The following is a 13,958-nucleotide window of genomic DNA, read 5'->3' as shown; positions in this document are numbered from 1 at the left end:
CCTATGCATCAGTACTCCTGTATCCCTTGGATAAATTCCTAGCAGTGCTATTGCTGGGTCATAGGGTAGGTCTATTTTTAATTTTCTGAGGAACCTCCACACTGCTTTCCAGAGCGGCTGCACCAATTTGCATTCCCACCAACAGTGCAAGAGGGTTCCTGTTTCTCCACATCCTCTCCAGCATCTATAGTCTCCTGATTTCTTCATTTTGGCCACTCTGACTGGCGTGAGGTGGTATCTGAGTGTGGTTTTGATTTGTATTTCCCTGATAAGGAGCGACGTTGAACATCTTTTCATGTGCCTGTTGGCCATCCGGATGTCTTCTTTAGAGAAGTGTCTATTCATGTTTTCTGCCCATTTCTTCACTGGGTTATTTGTTTTTTGGGTGTGGAGTTTGATAAGCTCTTTATAGATTTTGGATACTAGCCCTTTGTCCGATGTGTCATTTGCAAATATCTTTTCCCATTCCGTTGGTTGCCTTTTAGTTTTGTTGGTTGTTTCCTTTGCTGTGCAGAAGCTTTTTATCTTCATAAGGTCCCAGTAATTCACTTTTGCTTTTAATTCCCTTGCCTTTGGGGATGTGCCGAGTAAGAGATTGCTACGGCTGAGGTCAGAGAGGTCTTTTCCTGCTTTCTCCTCTAAGGTTTTGATGGTTTCCTGTCTCACATTCAGGTCCTTTATCCATTTTGAGTTTATTTTTGTGAATGGTGTGAGAAAGTGGTCTAGTTTCAACCTTCTGCATGTGGCTGTCCAGTTCTCCCAGCACCATTTGTTAAAGAGACTGTCTTTTTTCCATTGGATGTTCTTTCCTGCTTTGTCAAAGATGAGTTGGCCATACGTTTGTGGGTCTAGTTCTGGGGTTTCTATTCTATTCCATTGGTCTATGTGTCTGTTTTTATGCCAATACCATGCTGTCTTGATGATGACAGCTTTGTAGTAGAAGCTAAAGTCTGGGATTGTGATGCCTCCTGCTTTGGTCTTCTTCTTCAAAATTACTTTGGCTATTCGGGGCCTTTTGTGGTTCCATATGAATTTTAGGATTGCTTGTTCTAGTTTCGAGAAGAATGCTGGTGCAATTTTGATTGGGATTGCATTGAATGTGTAGATAGCTTTGGGTAGTATTGACATTTTGACAATATTTATTCTTCCAATCCATGAGCAGGGAATGTCTTTCCATTTCTTTATATCTTCTTCAATTACCTGCATAAGCTTTCTATAGTTTTCAGCATACAGATCTTTTACATCTTTGGTTAGATTTATTCCTCGGTATTTTATGCTTCTTGGTGCAATTGTGAATGGGATCAGTTTCTTCATTTGTCTTTCTGTTGCTTCATTGTTAGTGTATAAGAATGCAACTGATTTCTGCACATTGATTTTGTATCCTGCAACTTTGCTGAATTCATGTATCAGTTCTAGCAGACTTTTGGTGGAGTCTATCGGATTTTCCATGTATAATATCATGTCATCTGCAAAAAGCGAAAGCTTGACTTCATCTTTGCCAATTTTGATGCCTTTGATTTCCTTTTGTTGTCTGATTGCTGATGCTAGAACTTCCAGCACTATATTAAACAACAGCGGTGACAGTGGGCATCCCTGTCGTGTTCCTGATCTCAGGGAAAAAGCTCTCAGTTTTTCCCCGTTGAGGATGATGTTAGCTGTGGGCTTTTCATAAATGGCCTTTATGATCTTTAAGTATGTTCCTTCTATCCCGACTTTCTCAAGGGTTTTTATTAAGAAAGGGTGCTGGACACTCAGATACCACCTCACGCCAGTCAGAGTGGCCAAAATGAAGAAATCAGGAGACTATAGATGCTGGAGAGGATGTGGAGAAACAGGAACCCTCTTGCACTGTTGGTGGGAATGCAAATTGGTGCAGCCGCTCTGGAAAGCAGTGTGGAGGTTCCTCAGAAAATTAAAAATAGACCTACCCTATGACCCAGCAATAGCACTGCTAGGAATTTATCCAAGGGATACAGGAGTACTGATGCATAGGGGCACCTGTACCCCAATGTTTATAGCGGCACTCTCAACAATAGCCAAATTATGGAAAGAGCCGAAATGTCCATCAACTGATGAATGGATAAAGAAATTGTGGTTTATATACACAATGGAATACTACGTGGCAATGAGAAAAAATGAAATATGGCCTTTTGTAGCAACATGGATGGAACTGGAGAGTGTGATGCTAAGTGAAATAAGCCATACAGAGAAAGACAGATACCATATGGTTTCACTCTTATGTGGATCCTGAGAAACATAACAGAAACCCATGGGGGAGGGGAAGGAAAAAAAAAAAAAAAAAGAGGTTAGAGTGGGAGAGAGCCAAAGCATCAGAGACTGTTAAAAACTGAGAACAAACTGAGGGTTGATGGGGGGTGGGAGGGAGGGCAGGGTGGGAGGGAGGGCAGGGTGGGTGATGGGTATTGAGGAGGGCACCTTTTGGGATGAGCACTGGGTGTTGTATGGAAACCAATTTGACAGTAAATTTCATATATTAAAAAATAAAAAAAAAATAAATAAATAAAAAAAAAAAGAAAGGGTGCTGGATTTTGTCAAAGGCCTTTTCTGCATCGATTGACAGGATCATATGGTTCTTCTCTTTTTTTTTGTTAATGTGATGTATCACGTTGATCGATTTGCGAATGTTGAACCAGCTCTGCATCCCAGGAATGAATCCCACTTGATCATGGTGAATAATTCTTTTTATATGCTGTTGAATTCGATTTGCTAGTATCTTATTAAGAATTTTTGCATCCATATTCATCAGGGATATTGGCCTGTAGTTCTCTTTTTTTACTGGGTCTCTGTCTGGTTTAGGAATCAAAGTAATACTGGCTTCATAGAATGAGTCTGGAAGTTTTCCTTCCCTTTCTATTTCTTGGAATAGCTTGAGAAGGATAGGTATTATCTCTGCTTTAAATGTCTGGTAGAACTCCCCTGGGAAGCCATCTGGTCCTGGACTCTTATTTGTTGGGAGATTTTTGATAACCGATTCAATTTCTTCGCTGGTTATGGGTCTGTTCAAGCTTTCTATTTCCTCCTGATTGAGTTTTGGAAGAGTGTGGGTGTTTAGAAATTTGTCCATTTCTTCCAGGTTGTCCAATTTGCTGGCATATAATTTTTCATAGTATTCCCTGATAATTGTTTGTATCTCTGAGGGATTGGTTGTAATCATTCCATTTTCATTCATGATTTTATCTATTTGGGTCATCTCCCTTTTCTTTTTGAGAAGCCTGGCTAGAGGTTTGTCAATTTTGTTTATTTTTTCAAAAAACCAACTCTTGGTTTCGTTGATCTGCTCTACAGTTTTTTTAGATTCTATATTGTTTATTTCTGCTCTGATCTTTATTATTTCTCTTCTTCTGCTGGGTTTAGGCTGCCTTTGCTGTTCTGCTTCTATTTCCTTTAGGTGTGCTGTTAGATTTTGTATTTGGGATTTTTCTTGTTTCTTGAGATAGGCCTGGATTGCAATGTATTTTCCTCTCAGGACTGCCTTCGCTGCATCCCAAAGCATTTGGATTGTTGTATTTTCATTTTCGTTTGTTTCCATATATGTTTTAATTTCTTCTCTAATTGCCTGGTTGATCCAGTCATTCTTTAGTAGGGTGTTCTTTAACCTCCATGCTTTTGGAGGTTTTCCAGACTTTTTCCTGTGGTTGATTTCAAGCTTCATAGCATTGTGGTCTGAAAGTATGCATGGTATAATTTCAATTCTTGTAAACTTATGAAGGGCTGTTTTGTGACCCAGTATATGATCTATCTTGGAGAATGTTCCATGTGCACTCGAGAAGAAAGTATATTCTGTTGCTTTGGGATGCAGAGTTCTAAATATATCTGTCAAGTCCATCTGATCCAATGTATCATTCAGGGCCCTTGTTTCTTTATTGACTGTGTGTCTAGATGATCTATCCATTTCTGTAAGTGGGGTGTTAAAGTCCCCTGCAATGACCACATTCTTATCAATAAGGTTGCTTATGTTTATGAGTAATTGTTTTATATATCTGGGGGCTCGGGTATTTGGCGCATAGACATTTATAATAGTTAGCTCTTCCTGGTGGATAGACCCTGTGATTATTATATAATGCCCTTCTTCATCTCTTGTTACAGCCTTTAATTTAAAGTCTAGTTTGTCTGATATAAGTATGGCTACTCCAGCTTTCTTTTGGCTTCCAGGAGCATGATAAATAGTTCTCCATCCCCTCACTCTCAATCTAAAGGTGTCCTCAGATCTAAAATGAGTCTCTTGTAGGCAGCAAATAGATGGGTCTTGTTTTTTTATCCATTCTGATACCCTATGTCTTTTAGTTGGCGCATTTAATCCATTTACATTCAGTGTTATTATAGAAAGATATGGGTTTAGAGTCATTGTGATGTCTGTATGTTTTATGCTTGTAGTGATGTCTCTGGTACTTTGTCTCACAGGATCCCCCTTAGGATCTCTTGTAGGGCTGGTTTAGTGGTGACAAATTCCTTCAGTTTTTGTTTGTTTGGGAAGACCTTTATCTCTCCTTCTATTCTAAATGACAGACTTGCTGGATAAAGGATTCTCGGCTGCATATTTTTTCTGTTTAGCACACTGTAGATATCGTGCCAAGGCTTTCTGGCCTGCCAAGTTTCAAAGGAGAGATCAGTCACGAGTCTTATAGGTCTCCCTTTATATGTGAGGGCACGTTTATCCCTTGCTGCTTTCAGAATTTTCTCTTTATCCTTGTATTTTGCCAGTTTCACTATGATATGTCGTGCAGAAGATCGATTCAAGTTACGTCTGAAGGGAGTTCTCTGTGCCTCTTGGATTTCAATGCCTTTTTCCTTCCCCAGTTCAGGGAAGTTCTCAGCTATAATTTGTTCAAGTACCCCTTCAGCACCTTTCCCTCTCTCTTCCTCCTCTGGGATACCAATTATGCGTATATTATTTTTTTTTAGTGTATCACTTAGTTCTCTAATTTTCCCCTCATACTCCTGGATTTTTTTATCTCTCTTTCTTTCAGCTTCCTCTTTCTCCATAACTTTATCTTCTAGTTCACCTATTCTCTCCTCTGCCTCTTCAAGCCGAGCCATCGTGGTTTCCATTTTGTTTTGCATTTCGTTTAAAGCGTTTTTCAGCTCCTCGTGACTGTTCCTTAGTCCCTCGATCTTTGTGGCAAGAGATTCTCTGCTGTCCTGTATACTGTTTTCAAGCCCAGCGATTAATTTTATGACTATTATTCTAAATTCACTTTCTGTTATATTATTTAAATCCTTTTTGATCAGTTCATTAGCTGTTGTTATTTCCTGGAGATTCTTCTGAGGGGAATTCTTCCGTTTGGTCATTTTGGAGAGTCCCTGGCGTGGTGAGGACCTGCAGTGCACTTCCCCTGTGCTGTGGTGTATAACTGGAGTTAGTGGGCGGGGCCGCAGTCCGACCCGATGTCTGCCCCCAGCCCACTGCTGGGGCCACAGTCAGACTGGTGTGTGCCTTCTCTTCCCCTCTCCTAGGGGCGGGATTCACTGTGGGGTGGCGTGTCCCGTCTGGGCTACTTGCACACTGCCAGGCTTGTGTTGCTGGGGATCTGGTGTATTAGCTGGGGTGGGTAGGCAAGGTGCACGGGGGCTGGAGGGGCAGGCTTAGCTCGCTTCTCCTTAGGTGATCCACTTCAGGAGGAGCCCTGTGGCAGCGGGAGGGAGTCAGATCCGCTGCCGGAGGTTTGGCTCCGCAGAAGCACAGAGTTGGGTGTTTGCGCGGAGCGAGCAAGTTCCCTGGCAGGAACTGGTTCCCTTTGGGATTTTGGCTGGGGGATGGGCGGGGGAGATGGCGCTGGCGCCTTTGTTCCCCGCCAAGCTGAGCTCTGCCGTCCGGGGGCTCAGCAGCTCTCCCTCCCTTTGTCCTCCAGCCTTCCCGCTTTCCGAGCAGAGCTGTTAACTTATGACCTCCCAGACGCTAAGTCGCGCTTGCTGTCGGAACACAGTCTGTCCGGCCCCTCCGCTTTTGCCAGCCAGACTCGGGGGCTCTGCTTGGCCGGCGAGCCGCCCCTCCGCCCCGGCTCCCTCCCGCCAGTCCGTGGAGCGCGCACCGCCTTGCCGCCCTTCCTACCCTCTTCCGTGGGCCTCTAGTCTGCGCTTGACTCCGGAGACTCCGTTCTGCTAATCCTCTGGTGGTTTTCTGGGTTCTTTAGGCAGGTGTAGGTGGAATCTAAGTGATCGGCAGGACGCGCTGTGAGCCCCGCGTCCTCCTACGCCGCCATCTTCCGGAACCGTGGGTATAAGATTTCAAAAGTTAAAGTCTTGAAAGACAAGGACACACTGAAGAATTGTCACAGATTGGAGGAGACTAAGGGGAAGTGAAAACAAATGCAATGCAATGGGGGATCTTGGTAGAATCCTGCAATTCGAGTCTGTGCGCCTTAGGACTCCACCCCACCCCGCGCCTCCATCCGCTGAGCCCAAAAAGTGCCCTGTGGTTTTAGAGTGTGTGTGTGTGTGTGTGTGTGTGTGTGTGAGAGAGAGAGAGAGAGAGAGAGAGAAGAGAGAGAGAGAGAGAGAGATGAATCATGAGCCGATTCTAACAGTTCTGCCTGTCCACTCTACTTAGTCTAAAGACAGAAAAGAGAGAGATAAATACTCAAACTGTAATTCTCATTTCAAACAGGGTAATCCATTGCTTGTCTTGTGATTTCAGAATAGACTAGTGGCCTGAAATTGTAGCCCATTGACACTTAATTTGCCTAAAGTGCATCCTATAGTGATACCAAAAAAACCCCCAAAACACCAACACACACACACACACACACACACACACACACACACTACAGAGAGAGAGAGAGAGAGAGAGAGAGAGAAACAACACACAAAGAAACAAACAAAAACAAAAACAAAAGGCCAGCAAAATAACAACAAAAAACTCTCAGGCCGACTGTCTGTAATTACAATAGTCATTTTCTTTCCTGATATCTCCAAGCTTATTCCTCCAATTTGCCATCCGACAACTCAGCTACTATCATCACATGGGAATTCTGACAACCCAAGGAAGCAAATGCTGTCACTTTGACTTGTTGTTCAGAGACTGTTTGTCAATTAGTATGACCTCCCGGTCTCAGCTAGGAAGAGACACCACATTCCACAGATTCTCCTGGTCTTTCCCAGCATTGGAGTTCATCTTCTAATTGTGTTCTGTGATTTTCATCTGGCACAAGGCTTACTACCACATTCCAGAATCTGCCTATTTCCAAAGAAACATCGCCACCTTTCCATGCTCAGACATCCACTATACAGATCAAACCAACTCTAAAGAGTAATACCTTTTTAAGAGAACAGGTAAGACTTGAGGTCAGCACAAATGCTTTACCGACCAAGAATTATTTTCAATGCTCTGCTGGGTTTTCTGAGTCATCTCAGTGAACTTTCTGGAATTATATGCCTCTCAAGGACCATCGAGTGCCATAACATACATACATACACACACACACACATATGTATACATATTTTGTGAAGTCAGAATAACAGTTTCTTCCTGCCTCTCCTTTTTTTTTAATTGTTTATTTATTTTGAAAGAGAGAGAGAGAGATCTCACATGTGTGCGTGTGAGCAGGGGAGGGGCAGAGAGAGAGAGAGAGAGAGAGTCCAAGCAGGCTGTGCACTGTCAGCACAGAGCCCAACATGGGGCTGATCCTACAAACCACGAGATCATGACCTGAGCCAAAACAAAGAGTCAGGTGCTTAACTGACTGAGCCACCCAGGTGTGCCCCCTGCCTCTTCTACTACATAAAGCACTTGGCAATATGTATTTTCTGTAGAATACTTTTTTACAATAATAAGAAGGGGGCAGTACTAATCATGGCTAATATTCTTCAAGTTCTTCTAATGTACCAGGTGTGCTAAGCATTCTCCCACATGCACAATCTCATTTGATCTTTAAAACACCTCCATATAAGAGGTACTATTAAACTCATATTCTTCTGCCTCTAGTATCCGGGCTCCTAACTGCTATGGGCCAGGGCACAGCAGTAGAACTACTGGCCTCAGCTTTGACTAAAAACAGAACAAAACAAAACAACAAAAAAACCCCTGCATAACATAAATATGTATGTCATAAGTATGTATGTACATACCATAATTATGTAATTATAATCTTATACATATAATCCAGCTAAAAATATAAAATATAAGTTTATAATCACAAGTATGACATATATTTAGACAGTATGAACATTTTTAACTCCACAAGTTTTTCCACTTCTCCAGCATAATATATAATCATCATTTGTGAATTAAAACTTAATTGAGCATACCACTACTGGCAAATAACAAAATACTCAAAACTTACATCAACTCTGCCTCCCCCCTATTATTAAGACAGAAGCTGTTTAAGCATTCTTATTCTGGCAATTAAAGACAAGTGTGTTTTCTAAAGTGAAGGTTATGTTGACTTTGATAAGTATATTGCTCACTGTCTGACCATAAAGGGCCAGAGCTGGAGATAAATAGCAGAATACTTTGTCCTTCACTTCAGGCATGATGGCTGGACCTCCCTGGCTGTAAATTTCCCAATATTTGATGGCCCCGGTGTCAGCAGCAAAATGATGCATAATAAACACAACAATACATTATATGCCACTTCTTGATTTGGTGCCAAGTCAGGGAAGGAAACAGTCTACTTTTCAATGGGTCTTCTGAAATAATACAGAGACAGTGTGTTTTGGAGAGATCTGAAGAGGACAACTGACGCTCGGTTTTCACCCCCCGTCTCCGAACTAGCCTTTGAAATTGACAATCTGGAGCTTCACGAACCGTGGTTCCACCATAGTTGGGGTGGTATCAGGAAGGCCAGGGTACACAGACTTTCATCTAGCCAGGAAAAAGGAAACAGAGCTCATTTTGAACTAGAGAGAAAAAAGATATTTGATGAATGCCAGAGGAGCAAGCTGCCTAAATCCTTTAACAAAGAAGAGACAAAGGGGAGCGGGTTTGTGAAATTATGTGCAGAGCTACAACGAATGTTTTGATCAAGTTTTTAATTGTTTCATTTTATCCAGAATATTTCTTGCAAAGTCTAAAATCTTGCTTTAGAGCTAAAAGAGAAAACACCATCTGAAGGGCGGCCTCTGTGAAATAGTATCACTGAGTCACCAAAGAAATTTTAAGTTACAGAGAGGGAACAATGTGAGGGTTGCACATACACCTTTTCCTGGGACTGCTGTCTCCCTGCCTGCCAACAGGTCACAGGCTTCTAGTGTTAGCGGGAACCTGAGAAGTCACTGAGTCTACCTCTGACGTTTCATAGATGACAGGCTTAAACTTGGTAAGTGACTTACCCAAGGTCATGCATGGAGTTATATCCATTTTATTGTCTGAATAACAAATGGGAAGTGGACACTGGAGATCATGTTGCAATTTACCCAAGGCCTTCCTGTAAAGAAAATGGTGGTAATAACAGTTCTTGAATTCACTTATGCATCAAAGCATGTCATCAGACATCCAAGAAAAATAGACACACAACATCTCCTAAGGCAAGAATTATTTTTTAAAACTCAGACATTCAGCCAGGTATACCTGATTCACTGAGTGTCAGTTCTGGGTTGCCCACTCAGTTGTTCTTTCCAGAAAGGATAGTGAAAAAAAAAGTCTAGGAATTTTTCTCAGGGAGCAGCCACAAAGCCAAACATCTGGACGCCTCTTTCATTTCGATCTCATGTCAAGCCTTCAAGTACAGAAGTACTTACATGTCAATCACCTATATTCTTACTGGCAAACCCCAATGAACAGAGCCTCTGCAATAGAGAAATATGCATATTTTCCAGCCTCTTCATCCTCTACCCTCTTATCCCAGGAGCTCAAAATGACCCTACACTTTTCTGGAAAAATCAGAAATGAAAATCCCTGAGTTGTCTGCCTTTTCCTCATTTCATTATCCCAGAATCGGGGCCACATCTGAAACTTCCAGATGATATCCACCCAATCCTGGAGACCTGCTCCAGTTCACAAGATGGTCTGCCCAAGGCCACTCTCCATCTGAAAGGTCCCATGGAAGATGGCATAGACTCCTGCCAGTGGCTACACATATTCTGTTCAATATTAGACTTTCACCCAGAAAACATTAAGGTGGGCATGCAAAATGGTAAAAAGACTCCTTCTCATACCCAAGCTTCCCCAAACCCTCACTTACATGATTGTAACTTCTCCATAAAACAGTGAAAGTTCAGGAGAGTAATCTTTCTTCCCAAGGCCAAGCTCACTATGACCTGGTATCCAGGAACAGCCCACAATTACTGATTACTGTGGGCTGGTCCTAATCACCGTCTTTACCAGTATTCATTCACACTTTCCAAAACTGAAGCCTGGAGTTAACCAGCCAACATCCAAACTTCTCTCCAGCCTACTTCCCTTCTTGGCTCCTGTATGATCCTACCTGCACTAAAGATTCACACTTCGAAATAGTGTGGCTCCTGAGATAAATCAACATTTTTCTTTCTTTTTCCACATCCTTCTTGATGCTCACTGCATGAAAATAACAGAATGTAGGAAGAACATCAAACAAAGAGTGATATTCACCAAGAGCGATCCTGGGCATGTGCAATGGACACAGAGGAGTCATCCGCTCCTGATTTTCCTTCATAGGTGGGCATGTGTGGCGTCTCGTGTGTGTGCAAGCAGCAGCCTTGCATCTTTGTTAGCTCCGGAAGCCGGAGTGTATCACTTTCCAAAGGGCAGTCTCCTAGAGCTTGTCTGCATCAAGATCAAGATCCCTCCCATCAACAACAAGATCCCTCCCTCAAAGCCTGCCCCTGATTCTCATAAGCATGAGGGACAAAAAACAAAAGGAAAATACTGTTTGCTGCTAACATAGTTTGAGTCATCCTTCATATATGGGGGGTCCAGTTAAGTGTTCAGCACTGATCAGACCTTAGGGACACCTAAGAATGAACGAGCCCCAGCCCTGCCCTTATAGATTGTAACAATCCAAAGAGCAGGATTTAGACAAATGCACATAAGACTAGATACAAATTCATAAACCAACATCCAAATGAATAAACAAAGGGCCATTATAGAGTGAAATGACTTCTTTTTTTTTTAATTTAACGTTTATTCATTTTTTGATAGAGAGAGACAGAGCGTGAGTGGGGGAGGGGCAGAGAGAGAGGGAGACACAGAATCTGAAGCAGGCCCCGGCTCCGAGCTGTCAGCACAGAGCCTGATGTGGGGCTCGAACTCATGAACCGTGAGAGCATGACCTGAGCTGAAGTCAGACGCCCAACCGACTGAGCCACCCCAGGCGCCCCATGAAATGACTTCTTTTTTTTTCTTTAAATCAATATCCCAAAAGAATATTACCTCTTCCAAAACACTCACGGCAGTGCATTCCAATTACTTTTCTGTTGCTCACAAGTTTTGAAACCTATTTGCAATTGCTTTTGAGCAGGTACACAACAGAGAGGGAAAGCAGGGGTATCTGGGTGGCTCAGTTGGTTGAGGGTGCAACTCTTGATTTTGGCTCAGGTCATGATCTTCATGGGTTCTCAGGTTTAAGCCTCGCATTGTCTCCACGCTGAATATGGAGGCTGCTTGGGATTCTCTCTCTCTGCCCCTCCCCCACTCACCCTTGCAAGAATGTGTGCATGTACTCCCTCTCTCTCTCTCAAAATAAACAAGTAAACATTAAAAAAAAAACAAACAAAGGGGGAACATAGGAGTGTAGAATAGAGAAGTACTCTTCCCTAACATTGCTTAGAATTGCACATTTGCAGTGACAACAAAAAACAGACTGTATCTTGGTGGGTTCTATTGTTTTTAAATGTTCTATAAACAGACTCCCTCTTATTGCCTTATGGCCAGCACCCTGGGTGAACTGCCTCCATAAGCCACACTCCCACCCCTAGTCTTTGTTCACCACTGCTTCTGAAGGTCCATTCATGACAACTGCTCAGTGGGGTCCAATCTCTTCTTCTCAGTGGCTACAATTAGTCAACTCTAATGAATAACATAGAGGATGAAGCCGGGTGACACTGCCATAGGGCAGAGAGCAAATATGGCTTTACATGGATACTGTGGTTGTCCCCTGAAAGCAATTTTTACCAGGAGAAGCACTGAAGTGTTTTGAGCAAATTCAGAATTACTAGAATCTGTGTGCAATCTACTCAACCCAGACAGACTATGAACAAACAACCCCACCGTCTCAGTGGTGCAAGGTAACAAAAGCTGGTTTCTCACTCATGCTCCATTTTTCACATGGATTATAAGAGGGATCCTGCTCACCGTAGTATCTCATGTGCCCAGATTGTCACAAGCTCCATTGCAACCTGTGCTTTCACTCATGTTGGCCATGAGAACGGAAACTTCTAAAGCTTCCTCTGGAAGTGAGACAAGTCACTTCTGATCACATGTCACTGTCCACAGCAAATCACCTGGAATGCCTGACTTCCAAGGGGAAACAAGGGTATAATGCTGGAGGTTCCAGGGAGGAACATCAGGATATTGGTGGAAGGATATAAGTCTGCACCCCACCCTGGGTGATCATTGTTTGACGAGGACAAGATGCACTCAGCCTTATAAACTTTGGAAAGTTAGTGTTCACAGAACCACCCTCACTATAACATGCTTATCTGTGTTGGATTTCTCTACATTGCAGAGCTATGACACAGTTGAGATGTCATCATAATGTCAGTAGGCCACTTGTGAAGTGCAGAGCAGATTTGTGTCGGGCATCAGTATGACTGACAGTGGGTGGAGCGTGGCATAAAATCACAGTGCAGACAGCTGACATTCCAGGAAACTCCTCCGTACCAGGCAAAGCCCTAGACGCTATACTCTTGGTACCTCATTTACTCATCCCATTCCCCTGTAAGGTAGGTATCATTATCCTCATTTAACAAAGGAGAAAAATGGATACTTAGCTTAAAATACACTGTGCCAACCCACGTCATGGGGGATAGGTGGTGGGGTCAATGTTCAAATTCAGGCCTGCCTGATTCCAGAACCCTCAGAGTGAGCCACAGGAAGTTCAACCCATACCAATTCCCTTATTATTTTATCTGTATCCATTTTATAGCCTTTCCAATTAGGTAATAGATTTTTTAAAAATGTTTATTTATTTTGAGAGAGAGAGAGAGCACACAAGCCAGAGAGGGAGAGAGAGAGAGAGAGAGAGAGAGAGAGAATCCAAGCAGGCTCTGCACTGTCAGCCAAGAACCTGACATGGGGCTCAAACCCACAAGCCATGAGATCGTGACCTGAGCCAAAACCAAGAGTCAGAAGCTTAACCTACTGAGCCACCAGGAAATTAATTTTTAAAGGAAAATCTGCTAAGCTATTAAGAACAGGAATTTAGCTTCATTCACCTTTTAATGACCTGAAAGGACTAGCAAATACTCCTGCACATGGTAGGTGCTCAAGAAAATACTGGTTGTTAAATGCCTGTTGAAAGTCAAGGTTATTCCCCAAAGCAATATCCCCTTTCCTTTCTCCTGCCCAGCACATAAAAGGAGATTGACAAGAAGAAATGTTTCCTGACTGACTCTCAAAAGAAGGCAAAGTTGTCAACATTTTCCCTTATCAAGAATGTTCTCTACATGAGAAAATAGAGAGCAGCTTCCGCAATACAGACCTGAATGGGAAGATAATGGTCAGCAGGGCTCCCAGAGCTACCCGTGTTCCCACTCGGAACAAGCTCTTAACAAGAACACGCCTGCCAGGGAAACAGAGAGAAACTCATTTTGCGAAGAGACAACACACAGCTGCACAGTTCCATATTCCACTTAATCCCACAGATAAATTCACAATTTGTCCTAAACATATCACTCTACCGGGGAATTTTTTTTCCCTATTTCTAGCCGGTGTTGGACGTTTGATGTATCACAAATAATTCATCTCTCCACACCCCCCCGCCATACACATATGTACACAACCTTCTGTCTTTAAAAGGTTACACTTATCCCCCCCCCCACACACACACACACACAATCTTCTGTCTTTAAAAGGTTACACTTAT

General features: G+C 42.8%; 1 long non-coding RNA gene across 1 annotated transcript in view; it reads right to left on the bottom strand.

Moving 5' to 3' along the window:
* LOC109278902 (uncharacterized) overlaps positions 1-13,677 on the bottom strand; it is a 199,571-nt gene extending 185,894 nt beyond the window's left edge. The window contains exons 1-2 of the long non-coding RNA XR_008423920.1: positions 13,575-13,677; positions 9,289-9,383 (exon numbers count right to left, since the gene is read on the bottom strand). This is a non-coding gene — a long non-coding RNA (uncharacterized LOC109278902). The remainder of the gene's footprint in view (positions 1-9,288; positions 9,384-13,574) is intronic.
* Positions 13,678-13,958: the final 281 nt, after the last annotated feature.

Source organism: Panthera pardus, unplaced genomic scaffold, assembly GCF_024362965.1.
Source record: "Panthera pardus isolate Hobbes unplaced genomic scaffold, ASM2436296v1 HiC_scaffold_2, whole genome shotgun sequence".
Classification (NCBI taxonomy): Eukaryota; Metazoa; Chordata; class Mammalia; order Carnivora; family Felidae; genus Panthera; species Panthera pardus.
Note: the sequence above shows the minus strand (reverse complement) of the source record. Positions and strands in the feature narration are given on the sequence as shown.